General features: G+C 40.0%; 1 protein-coding gene and 1 pseudogene across 4 annotated transcripts in view; both read left to right on the forward strand.

Annotated features, from left to right (window-relative positions):
• Positions 1 to 15,631, forward strand: part of LOC307183370 (uncharacterized protein) — a 120,378-nt gene extending 104,747 nt beyond the window's left edge. For 2 of the 3 annotated variants that reach the window (XM_079915782.1, XM_079915779.1), the window contains one exon: positions 12,534 to 15,631. The gene's annotated coding sequence lies outside the window, so the exon portion shown is untranslated. The remainder of the gene's footprint in view (positions 1 to 12,533) is intronic. The other variant, XR_013827459.1, reaches the window with a different exon arrangement.
• Positions 14,567 to 15,959, forward strand: LOC307184919 (ferritin light chain-like; annotated as a pseudogene). Its single transcript has 2 exons — positions 14,567 to 14,592; positions 15,417 to 15,959. The product of its transcript is annotated as a ferritin light chain-like (transcript).
• The last annotated feature ends 374 nt before the right edge of the window (positions 15,960 to 16,333 follow it).

Below are 16,333 nucleotides of genomic sequence, written 5' to 3' on the forward strand. Positions count from 1 at the left end.
GAGCTGATCTCGCAAATGATTTGGCTCAGTGTAGACTATGATTTGGCTCCCCAAACCATAAGCTAGAGCATTTCATTCCAGGTCCCTCCTCAAATATCCATGATAGGTAAAACTTTGGCATCAAGTAGGTCTTGAAATCTCCCCAGGTGAATATAATATGCAACCAGGGCTGAGACTCTGGAGAGGTAGAGCAAATTTAAATTGAACTTTAGTTAAACAGTAAAACAAACTCTGACTCTACTGGCTGGAGCTAGACAAGGGATATGGATTTAGTGGGATGAGAAGATAAAGGACACCAGGGAGTAAATCAAATGCTTTACACCTGTGCTTAGCTAATTGTTACTCAGATAATTCAGACAATCTTACAGCACCTGAACCCTGAAATTCCTTAGTTCTGTTTAAAAAAAAGTAACTCTTCAAGTAACTGAACTCTGAGAATCATGCCAATCATAAAGAAAAAGAAGAAATCTTATTTTTTGAATTAGTTGATTTCATATATACTGTTTCACTTTCATGATATTAACTAGTTATCTTTCTTTCCATTTTATGTTTGAGGAAAGTAAGGCTTTAAAGTCTCAGTAATTTTCTCAAGGTCACTTGTTAAGGGTGTGGTAGGCAGCATAATGGCTCCTAAAAATGCCCTCACCCTAATCCCTAGAACCCAATAATATGTTACTTTACATGGTAAAGAGGACTTTGCAGATATGACTGAAGTTATAGGCCTTGAGATAGAAAGATTATCCTGGACTACCTCATGGAACAAATCTAATTGCATGAGTCCTTAAAAGCAGAAAACCATTCCCAACTGTAGAAAGAGAAAGAGAGAGATGTCCTAATAGAAGCAGAATCAGAGAGATGCAACATTTTGGGGTTTGTAGGTGGAGAAAGGGGACTCTGAGTCAAGGACTACAAGTGACCGCTGGAAGCGGATAAAGTCCAGGGAACAGAAACACCCCTAAGAGCCTCCAGAAAAGAATGTAGCTCTGCCAACACTTTTTTTTCTTTTTTAACCATCTTTATTGGCGTATAATTGCTTTACAATGGCGTGTTAGTTTCTGCTTCATAACAAAGTGAATCAGCTATACATATACATATATCCCCATATCTCCTCCCTCTTGCATCTCCCTCCCACCCTCCCTTCCCTATCCCACACATCTAGGTGGACACAAAGCACAGAGCTGATCTCCCTGTGCTTTGTGGCTGCTTCCCACTAGCTAGCTATTTTACATTTGGTAGTGTATATATGTCCATGCCACTCTCTCACTTCATCCCAGATTACCCTTCCCCGTCCCTGTGTCCTCAAGTCCACTCTCTATGGCTGCGTCTTTATTCCTGCCCTGCCCCTAGGTTCTTCATAACCATTTTTTCTTGTTTTTTTAGATTCCATATATATGTGTTAGCATATGGTATTTGTTTTTCTCTTTCTGACTTACTTCACTCTGTATGACAGTCTCTAGGTCAATCCACCTCACTACAAATAAGTCAATTTCATTTCTTTTTATGGCTCAGTAATATTCCATTGTATATATGTGCCACATCTTTATCCATTCATCTGTTGATCCTGCCAACACTTTTACTTAATTGAGACCAATGTCAGACTTGTAAGGTAATAAATTTACGTTGTTTTGAGTCACTAAATTTGGGATAATTTGTATGAAAGCAATAAAAAAAAAAAACAGAGGTCCTACAAGAGCCAGGCTATATATTTATACTTAAGTATTTCTGAAATGAATTTAACCTTGTGATTGACAGCAGCAGCAGCAGCAGCTTCCAAGGGATCCCACCACACACCTGAGGCAAAAGGAGCCTAATACAAAGCAGTGACAGCAGCAGGTCACTGCCCCACACTTGGGGTAGAGGGGGACTTGATCTACTGTAGCAGCAGCATAGCCTGAATGGGAACCCATCCTCCTGTGGCACTAGTCCCATCAACATTAGTCTAATCTGCTAGCATCTGCTGTGCCAACAGGCCCAACGTATACAAACCCTCCAACTCAGTAGCATTAAGTGAGCCAGGCTCAGTGTTTCCTGAAACTCATATCCAGTTGCACTGGAAATCCAAGATATCACCTACTGTTATGAAAACATAAACAATTAACAGAAGACTGGGAACTTCAGAAAGAAAAGGGGAACAATGGAATGGGTGAAAACAAATGGGGTAAATATAAGAGACTATCATTAGCCTCATGAGTTTCTTAAATTCTATATGATGGTCAAAGCAAAAATGATGACACCATCTGATGGGGTTCTCAATGTAGAGAAAGGAAATACTACAGAAAATCATACTTTAAAACTGGGGAATATTAAGAGACCTAAATGGAAGTAAAATATTGAAACTTCACTTGAAGTAATGAAACGCTGATTCCAGTAGGCTATGATAAGTTACATATGTATACTGTAATGCCAAAAGCAACCACTAAGAAAACTATACAAACAGTATACACAAATGATTATAAATGAATTAAATTAAAATGGACTTATTAAAAAATGTTTAAGTAACCCACAAGAAGGAAAAATAAGGGAAACACAGGATTGAGAAACTAAGGTAAAAGACAAAACAAAAAATAACATGGTAGACCAAATCTTTGACATGGCAATAATTACATTAACAGTAAATGATCTAAATAACCAAGTCAAAGACAGAGATTGGAAGAGTAGATTAAAAAATCGCAAGCATGATCCAACTATATACTGTCTATAAGAAGCTTACTTTAAACGTCATGATATAGGTAGTTCAAAGTAAAAGGATGAAAATGATATATCATGTGAACATTAATCAGAAAAAGCAGGAATGGCTATATTAATATCAGACAAAGTAGACTTCAGAGAAAAGGAAATTATTAGGGGCAAAGAGGGTCATTACCTAAAGATAACAGGAATAATCCACCTAGATGACCTAGTGATACTAAATGTGTGTGCACCAAACAACAGAACTTCAAAATGCATGAAGCAAACACTGAAAAAGGTAAAAGGAGAAAGTTTTAAATCCACAATTATTATTTGAGACTTCAACACAGCAATTTATACAACTACCAGAGAGAAAAATCAGCAAGGATATGGAAGAACTGAAAACATCATCAATCAACAGGATATAACTGACATTTAAAGAACACACTCAGTAAGAGCAGAATACATATTCAAGTGTCCATGGAACATTCACTCATATACCATATACTGGGCGATAAAAAAACATTAGCAGATTTAAAAGAATTAAAATCATAGAGAGTATGTTCTCTAGCCATAATGGAATCAGACTAGAAATCAATAAGAGAAAGACAACAGGAAAACCTTCAATCACATGAAAACTAAACATCACACTTCCAAATAACTCATGGGTAAAAAAGAGAGCATCAAGAAAAAAATTTTTAAATGCATAGAATAAAAGAAAATGGAGATATAACAGATCAAAGTTTGCGGAATGAAGTGAAAGCAATGCTGAAAGGGAAGTTTATAGCACTAAATTGGGAAAGAAAATATTTCAAAGCAATAATCTAATTTTCTATATTAAAATAGTAAAAAAGGAAGAGGAAAAAACACTAAACAAGCAGAAAGAAGGAAATAATAAAGATGAAACAGAAATCCATGAAACTGAAAACAGGAAAATAGGGGGGGAAATCAATGAAACAAAAGGCTGGTTCTTTGAAATAAGCAATCTAACCAATAAAGATCTAGCAAGACTGATAAAGATAAACAGAGAGATGGCACAAATCACAGATATCAGAAATGCAACCAGGGATACCATGACATATCCTGCAGGTTAATGAGGGACAAGTTACTATGAACAAGTCTACACTACAAATTCAAAAATGTAGATGAAATGGGCCAATGTTTCTACACCCAAAACTACCAAAACTCAGCCAAGATGAAATAGATAATCTCAATTTTCCTGTAACCATTAGAAACACTGGTTTTTCATTTAAAAACTCCCAAAAGAAATGTTCAGGCTTAGATGTTTCACTTTTACCCAAGACTTAAAGAATTAACACCAATTTTACATGATTTGATAAGAAATAGAAGTAGAGGGAACAGTTTCTAATTAATTTTATGAAGGCAGTATTACCTTGATACCAAAACCAGACAGGGATAGTATAGAAAGAAGAAACCTACAGACCAATATTTTTTATGAAATTGGCTGAAAAACCCTCAGGCAAATATTAGCAAATTAAATCCAGAAATATATGAAAAGAATAATATACCATGACCAAGTGGGATTTATTCCAGTTATGCAAAGTTGGTTAAATATTTGAAAATTAAACAGTGTAATCCACCATATCCAATAGATTAAGGGGGAAAAGTCATGTGATCCTATCCATTAATGCAGAGAAAGCATTTGACAAAATCCAATCCCATTCATGATTTTAAAAAAAGAAGAAAAAAACTCCAAGCAAACTAGGAATAGAAAAGGAGCATACTGAAACTCATAAAGATGATCTACAAACAACCTATACCGACATGATATTTAACTGTGGAAGACTGGATGCTTTCTCTGTAAGATCAGAAACAAGGCACCGATATCTGCTCTCACCACTTTTATTAAATATATCACTGGAGGGTCTAGTAAGAAAATAAAGCAAAAATAAATAAATACATAAATTTAAAAGTTAAATTTTTAAAAAGTTTATTTAAAAGATAAAAGGACTATTCCTACTACGTTGCATAGGAAGGAACATATCCTACTGAATGTTGAATAGTAATATATCCTATTATACTGAATAAGGAAAAGTAAAACTGTCTGTATCTGAAGATGAGATGATAATCTAAATGGAGAAAATACCAAGGAATCCACAAAAAGCTTGAGAAATAATATTAGTTTGTAAATGATTTAGAGTACAAGATCACCACAATTTTATCAAATTATATATTAATAACAAATGTGTAGAAGCTTAAATAAAAATATGTGATGCCATCTACAACTGACCTAAATAAATACCTAAATATAAGCCCAATAAGACATTTATAGGACCTCTAGACTGAAAATTACAAAATGCTGATGAAGAAAAATTTTTAAGTCCCAAACAAATAGGGAGACATACCTTGTTCATGGATTAGAAAACACAACATGGTAAAGATGTCAATTCTCCCCAAGTTAAGAGGCTTAACACAATTACTCTTAAAATGCCCTCAAGGTTTCTGTGGATATAGACAAGCTTATTCTAAGATTTATATGGTAAGAAGAGGCTGAAGAATAGCTAAAACAACTTGTAAAGGAAGATGAAAATGGGAGGAATTAATCTACCCAATTTCAAGATTTTGCAGTAATGATGGAGGGTAGATACATAGATCAATGGAATGGAATAGAGAACCCAGAAATAGACTGACATAAATACACATAACTTGTTTTTGACAGCAGTGCAAAAGCTATCAAGGAAGAATAGACTTTTCAAAAAATGGTACTGAAACAGTTGGACATCCCTCGACAAAAACAAACAAAAAATGAACCTTAACCTCCACACCTTACGCAAAAATTAAATCAAAGTGGATCATAATCTTAAATGTAAAAGCAGGGCATTTTTAGAAAAAAAATAGGAGAAAATGTTTGGCATCTAGAACAAGGGGAATAATTCTTAGACTTGACACCAAAAGTATGATCAATAAAGGCAAAAACTGATAAATTGGATCTCATCAAAATGAGTTAAAAATGCTTCATAGAAGATCCTTTTAAGTGGATGAAAACTCAAATTACACAGTAGGAAAACATATTTGAAAATCCCATATGAGACAAATGACTTGTATCTATAATATACAAAAAACTCTCCAAACAACTTAAAAAAATCCAACTAGAAAATAGGCAGAAGACAGGAACAGACATTTCATGGAAGAGAATATACACACGGCAAAGGAGCACATGAAAAGATGCTCAGCATCATTAGCCATTAGGGAAATGCAAATTAAGACCATAATGAGATGTCAGAGAGTAACTAAAATTAAAGTATAGTGACAACATCAAATGCTGGCGAGTACATAGAAAAATTATATCACATCACTGGTGGGAAAATAAAATGGTTTAGCCACTCTGATCAACAGCTTGACAGTCTCTTTTAATCCTAAAAGTAGATTCACCCTACAACGCAGTAATTGTACTCTTGAGCATTTATCCAAAAGAAACAAAAACTTAATTAAGTTCCCACAGAAACTTACACATAAATGTTCATAGCAGTTTTATTTATAATAGCCAAAAACTGGCAACTACTCAAATGTCTTTCAGTGGATGAATGTTGAAACAAATTGTGATAAAATCTGATGATAGAATACTACCGAGCAACAAAAAGGAACAAATTATTTTTTTAACATCTTTATTGGAGTATAATTGCTTTACAATGGTATGTTAGTTTCAGCTTCACAACAAAATGAATCAGTTATATATACACATATGTTCCCATATCTCTTCCCGCTTGCGTCTCCCTCCCTCCCACCCTCCCTATCCCACCCCTCCAGGCGGTCACAAAGCACCGAGCTGATCTCCCTGTGCTATGTGGCTGCTTCCCACTAGCTATCTACCTTGCGTTTGGTAGTGTATATATGTCCATGCCTCTTTCTCGCTTTGTCACCGTTTACCCTTCCCCCTCCCCATAGCCTCAAGTCCATTCTCTAGTAAGTCTGTGTCTTTATTCCTGTTTCACCCCTAGGTTTTTCATGACATTTTTTTTTCTTAAATTCCATATATATGTGTTAGCATACGGTATTTGTCTCTCTCTTTCTGACTTACTTCACTCTGTATGACAAACTCTAGGTCTATCCACCTCATTACAAATAGCTCAATTTCGTTTCTTTTTATGGCTGAGTAATATTCCATTGTATATATGTGCCACATCTTCTTTATCCATTCATCCGATGGTGGGCACTTAGGTTGTTTCCATCTCCGGGCTATTGTAAATAGAGCTGCAATGAACATTTTGGTACATGACTCTTTTTGAATTATGGTTTTCTCAGGGTATATGCCCAGTAGTGGGATTGCTGGGTCATATGGTAGTTCTATTTGTAGCTTTTTAAGGAACCTCCATACTGTTCTCCACAGTGGCTGTATCAATTTACATTCCCACCAACAGTGTAAGAGGGTTCCCTTTTCTCCACACCCTCTCCAGCATTTATTGTTTGTAGATTTTTTGATGATGGCCATTCTGACTGGTGTGAGATGATATCTCATTGTAGTTTTGATTTGCATTTCTCTAATGATTAGTGATGTTGAGCATTCTTTCATGTGTTTGTTGGCAGTCTGTGTATCTTCTTTGGAGAAATGTCTATTTAGGTCTTCTGCCCATTTTTGGATTGGGTTGTTTGTTTTCTTGTTATTAAGCTGCATGAGCTGCTTATAAATTTTGGAGATTAATCCTTTGTCAGTTGCTTCATTTGCAAATATTTTCTCCCATTCTGAGGGTTGTCTTTTGGTCTTCTTTATGGTTTCCTTTGCTGCGCAACAGCTTTGAAGTTTCATTAGGTCCCATTTGTTTACTTTTGTTTTTATTTCCATTACTCTAGGAGGTGGGTCAAAAAGGACCTTGCTGTGATTTATGTCATAGACTGTCCTGCCTATGTTTTCCTCTAAGAGTTTGATAGTTTCTGGCCTTACATTTAGGTCTTTAATCCATTTTGAGCTTATTTTTGTGTATGGTGTTAGGGAGTGATCTAATCTCATACTTTTACATGTACCTGTCCAGTTTTCCCAGCACCACTTATTGAAGAGGCTGTCCTTTCTCCACTGTACATTACTGCCACCTTTATCAAAGATAAGGTGTCCATATGTGCATGGGTTTCTCTCTGGGCTTTCTATCCTGTTCCATTGATCTATCTTTCTGGTTTTGTGCCAGTACCATACCGTCTTGATAACTGTAGCTTTGTAGTATAGTCTGAAGTCAGGGAGCCTGATTCCTCCAGTTCCTTCTTTCGTTCTCAAGATTGCTTTGGCTATTCGGGGTCTTTTGTGTTTCCATACAAATTGCAAAATTTTTTGTTCTAGTTCTGTGAAAAATGCCAGTGGTAGTTTGATAGGGATTGCATTGAATCTATAGATTGCTTTGGGTAGTAGAGTCATTTTCACAATGTTGATTCTTCCAATCCAAGAACATGGTATATCTCTCCATCTATTTGTATCATCTTTAATTTCTTTCATCAGTGTCTTATAATTTTCTGCATACAGGTCTTTTGTCTCCTTAGGTAGGTTTATTCCGAGATATTTTATTCTTTTTGTTGCAATGCTAAATGGGAGTGTTTTCTTGATTTCACTTTCAGATTTTTCATCATTAGTATATAGGAATGCCAGAGATTTCTGTGCATTAATTTTGTATCCTGTCACTTTACCAAATTCATTGATTAGCTCTAGTAGTTTTCTGGTAGCATCTTTAGGGTTCTCTATGTATAGGATCATGTCATCTGTAAACAGTGACAGCTTTACTTCTTCTTTTCCAATTTGGATTCCTTTTATTTCCTTTTCTCTCTGATTGCTGTGGCTAAAACTTCCAAAACTATGTTGAATAAGAGTGGTGAGAGTGGGCAACCTTGTCTTGTTCCTGATCTTAGTGGAAATGCTTTCAGTTTTTCACCATTGAGGACGATGTTGGCTGTGGGTTTGTCATATATGGCCTTTATTATGTTGAGGAAAGTTCCCTCTATGCCTACTTTCTGCAGGGTTTTTATCATAAATGGGTGTTGAATTTTGTCAAAAGCTTTCTCTACATCTATTGAGATGATCATATGGTTTTTCTCCTTCAATTTGTTAATATGGTGTATCACGTTGATTGATTTGCATATATTGAAGAATCCTTGCATACCTGGGATAAACCCCACTTGATCATGGTGTATGATCCGTTTAATGTGCTGTTGGATTCTGTCTGCTAGTATTTTGTTGAGGATCTTTGCATCTATGTTCATCAGTGATATTGGCCTGTAGTTTTCTTTCTTTGTGACACCCTTGTCTGGTTTTGGTATCAGGGTGATGGTGGCCTCGTAGAATGAGTTGGGGAGTGTTCCTCCCTCTGCTATATTTTGGAAGAGTCTGAGAAGGATAGGTGTTGGCTCTTCTCTAAATGTTTGATAGAATTCGCCTGTGAAGCCATCTGGTCCTGGGGTTTTGCTTGTTGGAAGATTTTTAATCACAGTTTCAATTTCAGTGCTTGTGATTGGTCTGTTCATATTTTCTATTTCTTCCTGATTCAGTCTTGGCAGGTTGTGCCTTTCTAAGAATTTGTCCATTTCTTCCAGGTTGTCCATTTTATTGGCATAGAGTTGCCTGTAGTAATCTCTCATGATCTTTTGTATTTCTGCAGTGTCAGTTGTTACTTCTCCTTTTTCATTTCTAATTCTATTGATTTGAGTCTTCTCCCTTTTTTTCTTGGTGAGTCTGGCTAATGGCTTATCAATTTTGTTTATCCTTTCAAAGAACCAGCTTTTAGTTTTATTGATCTTTGCTATCGTTTCCTTCATTTCTTTTTCATTTATTTCTGATCTGATTTTTATGATTTCTTTCCTTCTGCTAACTTTGGGGGTTTTTTGTTCTTCTTTCTCTAATTGCTTTAGGTGCAAGGTTAGGTTGTTTATTCGAGATGTTTCCTGTTTCTTAAGGTAGGATTGTATTGCTATAAACTTCCCTCTTAGAACTGCTTTTGCTGCATCCCATAGATTTTGAGTCGTCGTGTCTCCATTGTCATTTGTTTCTAGGTATTTTTTGATTTCCTCTTTGATTTCTTCAGTGATCACTTCGTTATTAAGTAGTGTATTGTTTAGCCTCCATGTGTTTGTATTTTTTTACAGATCGTTTCCTGTAATTGATATCGAGTCTCATAGCGTTGTGGTCGGAAAAGATACTTGATACAATTTCAATTTTCTTAAATTTACCAAGGCTTGATTTGTGACCCAAGATATGATCTATCCTGGAGAATGTTCCACGACCACTTGAGAAAAATGTGTATTCTGTTGTTTTTGGATGGAATGCCCTATAAATATCAATTAAGTCCATCTCGTTTAATGTATCATTTAAAGCTTGTGTTTCCTTATTTATTTTCATTTTGGATGATCTGTCCATGGGTGAAAGTGGGGTGTTAAAGTCCCCTACTATGAATGTGTTACTGTCGATTTCCCCTTTTATGGCTGTCAGTATTTGCCTTATGTATTGAGGTGCTCCTATGTTGGGTGCATAAATATTTACAATTGTTATATCTTCTTCTTGGATCGATCCCTTGATCGTTATGTAGTGTCCTTGTTTGTCTCTTCTAATAGTCTTTGTTTTAAAGTCTATTTTGTCTGATATGAGAATTGCTACTCCAGCTTTCTTTTGGTTTCTATTTGCATGAAATACCTTTTTCCATCCCCTTACTTTCAGTCTGTATGTGTCTCTAGGTCTGAAGTGGGTCTCTTGTAGACAGCAAATATATGCGTCTTGTTTTTGTATCCATTCAGCCAATCTGTGTCTTTTGGTGGGAGCATTTAGTCCATTTACATTTAAGGTAATTATCGATATGTGTGTTCCCATTCCCATTTTCTTAATTGTTTTGGGTTCGTTATTGTAGGTCCCTTCCTTCTTTTGTGTTTCTTGCCTAGAGAAGTTCCTGTAGCAGTTGTTGTAGAGCTGGTTTGGTGGTGCTGAACTCTCTCAGCTTTTGCTTGTCTGTAAAGGTTTTAATTTCTCCATCAAATCTGAATGAGATCCTTGCTGGGTAGAGTAATCTTGGTTGCAGGTTTTTCTCCTTCAACACTTTCAATATGTCCTGCCACTCCCTTCTGGCTTGCAGAGTTTCTGCTGAAAGATCAGCTGTTAACCTTATGGGGATTCCCTTGTGTGTTATTTGTTGTTTTTCCCTTGCTGCTTTTAATATGTTTTCTTTGTATTTAATTTTTGACAGTTTGATTAATATGTGTCTTGGCGTATTTCTCCTTGGATTTATCCTGTATGGGACTCTCTGTGCTTCCTGGACTTGATTAACTATTTCCTTTCCCATATTAGGGAAGTTTTCAACTATAATCACTTCAAATATTTTCTCAGTCCCTTCCTTTTTCTCTTCTTCTTCTGGAACCCCTATAATTCGAATATTGGTGCGTTTAATGTTGTCCCAGAGGTCTCTGAGACTGTCCTCAGTTCTTTTCATTCTTTTTTCTTTATTCTGCTCTGCAGTAGTTATTTCCACTATTTTATCTTCCAGGTCACTTATCCGTTCTTCTGCCTCAGTTGTTCTGCTATTGATCCCATCTAGAGTACTTTTAATTTCCTTTATTGTGTTGTTCATCGTTGCTTGTTTCATCTTTAGTTCTTCTAGGTCCTTGTTAACTGATTCTTGCAATTTGTCCATTCTATTGTCCATTCTATCTCCAAGATTTCGGATCAACCTTACTATCATTATTCTGAATTCTTTTTCAGGTAGACTGCCTATTTCCTCTTCATTTGTTAGGTCTGGTGGGTTTTTATCTTGCTCCTTCATCTGCTGTGTGTTTTTCTGTCTTTTCATTTTGCTTATCTTACTGTGTTTGGGGTCTCCTTTTTTGCAGGCTGAAGGTTCGTAGTTCCTGTTGTTTTTTGTGTCTGTCCCCAGTGGCTAAGGTTGGTTCAGTGGGTTGTGTAGGCTTCCTGGTGGATGGTACTAGTGCCTGTGTTCTGGTGGATGAGGCTGGATCTTGTCTTTCTGGTGGGCAGGTCCACGTCTGGTGGTGTGTTTTGGGGTGTCTGTAGACTTATTATGATTTTGGGCAGCCTCTCTGCTAATGGGTGGGGTTGTGTTCCTGTCTTGCTAGTTGTTTGGCATAGGATGTCCAGCACTGTAGCTTGCTGGTCGTTGAGTGAAGCTGGGTGCTGGCGTTGAGATGGAGATCTCTGGGAGATTTTCGCTGTTTGATATTATGTGCAGCTGGGAGGCCTCTTGTGGACCAGTGTCCTGAAGTTGGCTCTCCCACCTCAGAGGCACAGCACTGACTCCTGGCTGCAGCACCAAGAGCCTTTCATCCACAGGGCTCCTTAATTTGGGATGATTCGTTGTCTATTCATGTATTCCACAGATGCAGGGTATATCAAGTTGATTGTGGAGCTTTAATCCGCTGCTTCTGAGGCTGCTGGGAGAGATTTCCCTTTCTCTTCTTTGTTCTCACAGTTCCCAGGGGCTCAGCTTTGGATTTGGCCCCGCCTGTGCGTGTAGGTCGCTGGAGGGCGTCTGTTCTTTGCTCAGACAGGACGGGGCTAAAGGAGCCGCTGATTCGGAGGCTCTGGCTCACCCAGGCGGGGGGGGGGGGGGGGGGGGGGGGTAGGGAGGGTCACGGAGTGCAGGGCGGGCCTGCAGCGGCAGAGGCCGGCGTGACGTTGCAGCCTGAGGCGCGCCGTGCGTTCTCCCGGGGGAGCCGTCCCTGGATCCCGGGACCCTGGCAGTGGCAGGCTGCACAGGCTCCCCGGAAGGGCGTGTGGCTAGTGACCTGTGTTCGCACACAGGCCTCCTGGCGGCGGCAGCAGCGGCCTTAGCGTCCCATGTCCGTCTCTGGGCTCCGCACTTTTAGCCGCGGCTCGCGCCCGTCCCTGGAGCTCTCCCAAGCAGCGTTCTTAATCCCCTCTCCTCGCGCACCAGGAAACAAAGAGGGAAGAAAAAGTCTCTTGCCTATTCGGCAGGTCCAGACCCCTCCTCGGACTCCCTCCCGGCTAGCCGCGGCCGCACCAACGCCCTGCAGGCTGTGCTCACGCCGCCAACCCCAGTCCTCTCCCGGCGCTCCGACAGAAGCCGGAGCCTCAGCTCCCAGCCCCGCCCGCCCCGGCGGGTGAGCAGACAAGCCTCTCGGCTGGTGAGTGCCGTTCGGCCCGATCCTCTGCGCTGGAATCTCTCCGCTTTGCCCTCCGCACCCCTGTTGCTGTGCTCTCCTCCGTGGCTCCCAAGCTCCCCCACTCCGCCACCCGAAGTCTCCGCCCGCGAAGGGGCTCCTAGGGTGTGGACACTTTTCCTCCTTCACAGCTCTCTCCCGCTGGTGCAGGACCCGTCCCTATCCTTTTGTCTCTGTTTAGTTTTTTCTTTTGCCCTAACCAGGTCCGTGGGGGGTTCCTTGCCTTTTGGGAGGTCTGAGGTCTTCTGCCAGCGTTCAGTAGGTGCTCCGTAGGAGTTGTTCCACGCGTAGATGTATTTCTGGTGTATCTGTGGGGAGGAAGGTGATCTCCGCGTCTTACTCTTCTGCCATCTTCCCGGAAGTTTCTGGAACAAATTATTAATATATGCAAAAATTGAAATGAACTTCAAGGGAATGATGCCGAGGGAAAAATTTTGAAAAGCCGATCTCCGAAGATTAAGTAATTCATGATTATGTTTACATATTATTCTTAAAATAACAAAACCGTGGAGATGGAGAACAGATTAGAAGTTGCCAAGGGTTAGAGATGGGGGTAGAAGGTACAGCGGGGGAACTCTGTGAGGTTTTTGTGGTTCCAGTACAAATAATACAGCAATCTTGGTTTTAATCCCTAAAGATTTCTAAAAGCAATTCCTAATAAGAGGTGTCCAGATATTTAGTAATGGCAGATTAGAGGTATAGCTCCCCAACATAACAACTTCAAAAGAGAACATACTAATTCAATGCATATGTTAATTTCAAAAAAAGGCCAGTCACAATACTTAAATGGTATATATCTTAACTATATTATTCTAAGTATCCAGCTATACCAGATGGACTAGCAAGATTTTCTGTACATTCAACCTTATTTAAGACAGTAAATCTTATAATAAGACAGTTAGAAAAAGAAAAAAAAACAAACCTCAACTACAGTTGGATATTCTCATAGGAAGATGAGGTGCAAATATGCAGCAGCGGTTCAAAAGCTTAAGCAGTGGCACCTAAATTTGGTTGTGCATTAGAATCATCTGAAGCACTTTTTAAAAACCCTCACACTGACGGTTGGTCATCGTAGACCAATAAAATCATTTTAAATCTCCTCAGACGATGCCAATGTCTAGCCAGAACTGAGAACCAGCGGACTAAGCAGAAGGGGATGTTTCTACAAAGATCTCTTAACAATAAGTCCTTTCACCCAATCAGATTTACCTCCCCGCAAAGGGCTAAAGAACGCTAGTGTTGTCCATACTTGCTTAGCTTTAATTAGCACTTGTGACTTGCCCAAAACCTAGATCATGTTTCCCCTAAATTTCATGTTATTCCCTACGTTTTTCAAACCCAGGGCTAAGGGGTTTGCCAGGATGAGATTTTAAGTGCTCACACAGGGGAAGTCCCTGGCAAACCAGGACAGCGGTCCCTCTACATTGAAATGTAAAGCATCCTAAATAACCCTGCCACTGCTCCCAGATCCTAGTCTGTGCCAACCAGTGGAGAAAAGGCATTCTCCATTACTACCACGGCAAATGCTGCTGTACTTGCCTTGGCTGGTCCCTATCTTTTCCAGGCACCAATCCCCTTCACCTGCTGGTGGACGCTTTGGCCAGCTGACAATGCAGATATTTTCAAACTTTAAGGTGAATAAAAATCATCTGGAGGGCCTGTTGTAACAGAGATCACTGAGCCCCACCAGAGTTGCTGATTCCATAGGGCTGGGACAGGGCCCTAAAACTTGAATATCTGACACATTATCAGGGGACGCTGGTAAAACTGGTCAGGTTGTTACCGAATGCAGGTTCGTCTGTCTGAAGCACAGTGAGGCCAAACAAACCTAAAGGCTGGAGTCTGGAGCAGAGAAAGGTTTATTGCAGGATCGAGCAAGGAGAGGGGTGGCCCGAGTTCCAAAACACCCTGAAATCTCCAAAGGATTTCAGCAAAGCATTTTTAAAGGCCAGGTGAGGGAGGGACGTCCCAGGGAATGTGATCAGCTCGTGCACAATCCTCTGATTGGTTGATGTTGAGGCCACAGGGCAGGTAACATTATCCATCCTTAGGTGCCAGAAGGTCTGGGGGCTACGTGCTCATGATCATCAAGGAGTTAATTTCTTCCATTGGGTGGTGGTTTTTAGCATCTGAAAACTCAAGAAATATGCCTGAGATACTATTATCTGAGTACTTCAGAGAGGAACTACAGCAGAGGATATGGGGGATGGGTCTGTCCTAGGAAGGCCCCATAGGGTACTGCTTGGTTACAAGGTGACCATACTTTGAGAACCACTGCTCTAGTGGCTTGGAATGTTCAGAAAGTAATGGAAGAATCCCTTCCCAGGTCTAGATTCTAGTATCGCCAGCTATTTTGGTGGGGGGAAGGGTAAGTTTTGTCCTTGCTTGGACTTCTTGTTCATTTATATCAAAGCCTATTTGAGGCAGTGCGCTCGGCAGTCCTGCAGTTCTGTCTTTTGCTTCAACAGTGTTTGGAATGAACAGACCCAGGGACGCTCCTTGCTCCAGCCCCCGACCACCCTCCAACCTTTCTTCCTGTCGCAACCTTTGGAATCAGCCACTCAGCTATCCTCAGCCTCCAGGACAGGCCAACACCGTTTTTTGAGCTTAGCTCCTTATCACTGATCAACCACGAGTTCCCAGGTTCGTCAGAATTATTCCATCGAGGTGGAGGCCGCCGTCCACCGCCTGTTCAACATGCATCTGGGGACACTTACCTCTCTCTGAGCTTCTATTTCGACAGCAACAATGGGACTCTGGACAGTGTGGGCCACATTTTTCGCCAACTGGCTGAGGAGAAGTGTGAGGGCGCCCAGCGTCTCTTGAAAATGCAAAACCAGTGCTGTGGCCGCGCCCTCTTCCAGGATGCGCGGAAGCCTTCTCAAGATGAGTGGGGTAAAACCCAGGACGCTGTGGAAGCCGCCATTCTTAGGGAGAAGAGCCTGCACCAGGCACTATCACATCTGCGCGCCCTGGCTTCCGCCCGCGCAGACTCCCACCTCTGTGACTTCCTGGAGAGCCGCTTCCTGGAAGAGCAGGTGAAACTCATCAAGAAGATGGGCGACCACCTGACCAACCTCCGCAGGCTGGCTGGTCCGCAGGCTGTGCTGGGCGAGTATCTCTTTGAAAGGCTCACCCTCAAGCACAAACAGGAGTCTCTGAAGTCCAGCCGCCTCTGAGGAGCCCCTCTGGCATCAGAGCTTCTGCCTGAAGCCCTGCTCTGCAGCTACTAGGCAGCTTTGTAACCGCCCTGGAGCCCTCTCCCAAGCCTTGGACCAAATGGAAACAATAACGCTTTTTGCAGAAGGAAAAAAAAAGCCTATTTGAAACACAAACAGAATAAAGAGGAAAAAAAGAAATATATATATATATATATATATCTATAAGTATATATATATATATTCATGTTTTTTTTCTTTTTTAAAAAATTTATTTTACTGAAGTATAGTTGATATACAATGTTGTGTTAGTTTATGCTGTACAACAAAGTGATTCAGTTATACATATATATAATTTTTCATATTCTTTTCCATTATGGTTAATTACAGGACAT

This window comes from Stenella coeruleoalba (genome assembly GCF_951394435.1).
Source record: "Stenella coeruleoalba genome assembly, chromosome: 3".
NCBI classification, from domain to species: Eukaryota; Metazoa; Chordata; class Mammalia; order Artiodactyla; family Delphinidae; genus Stenella; species Stenella coeruleoalba.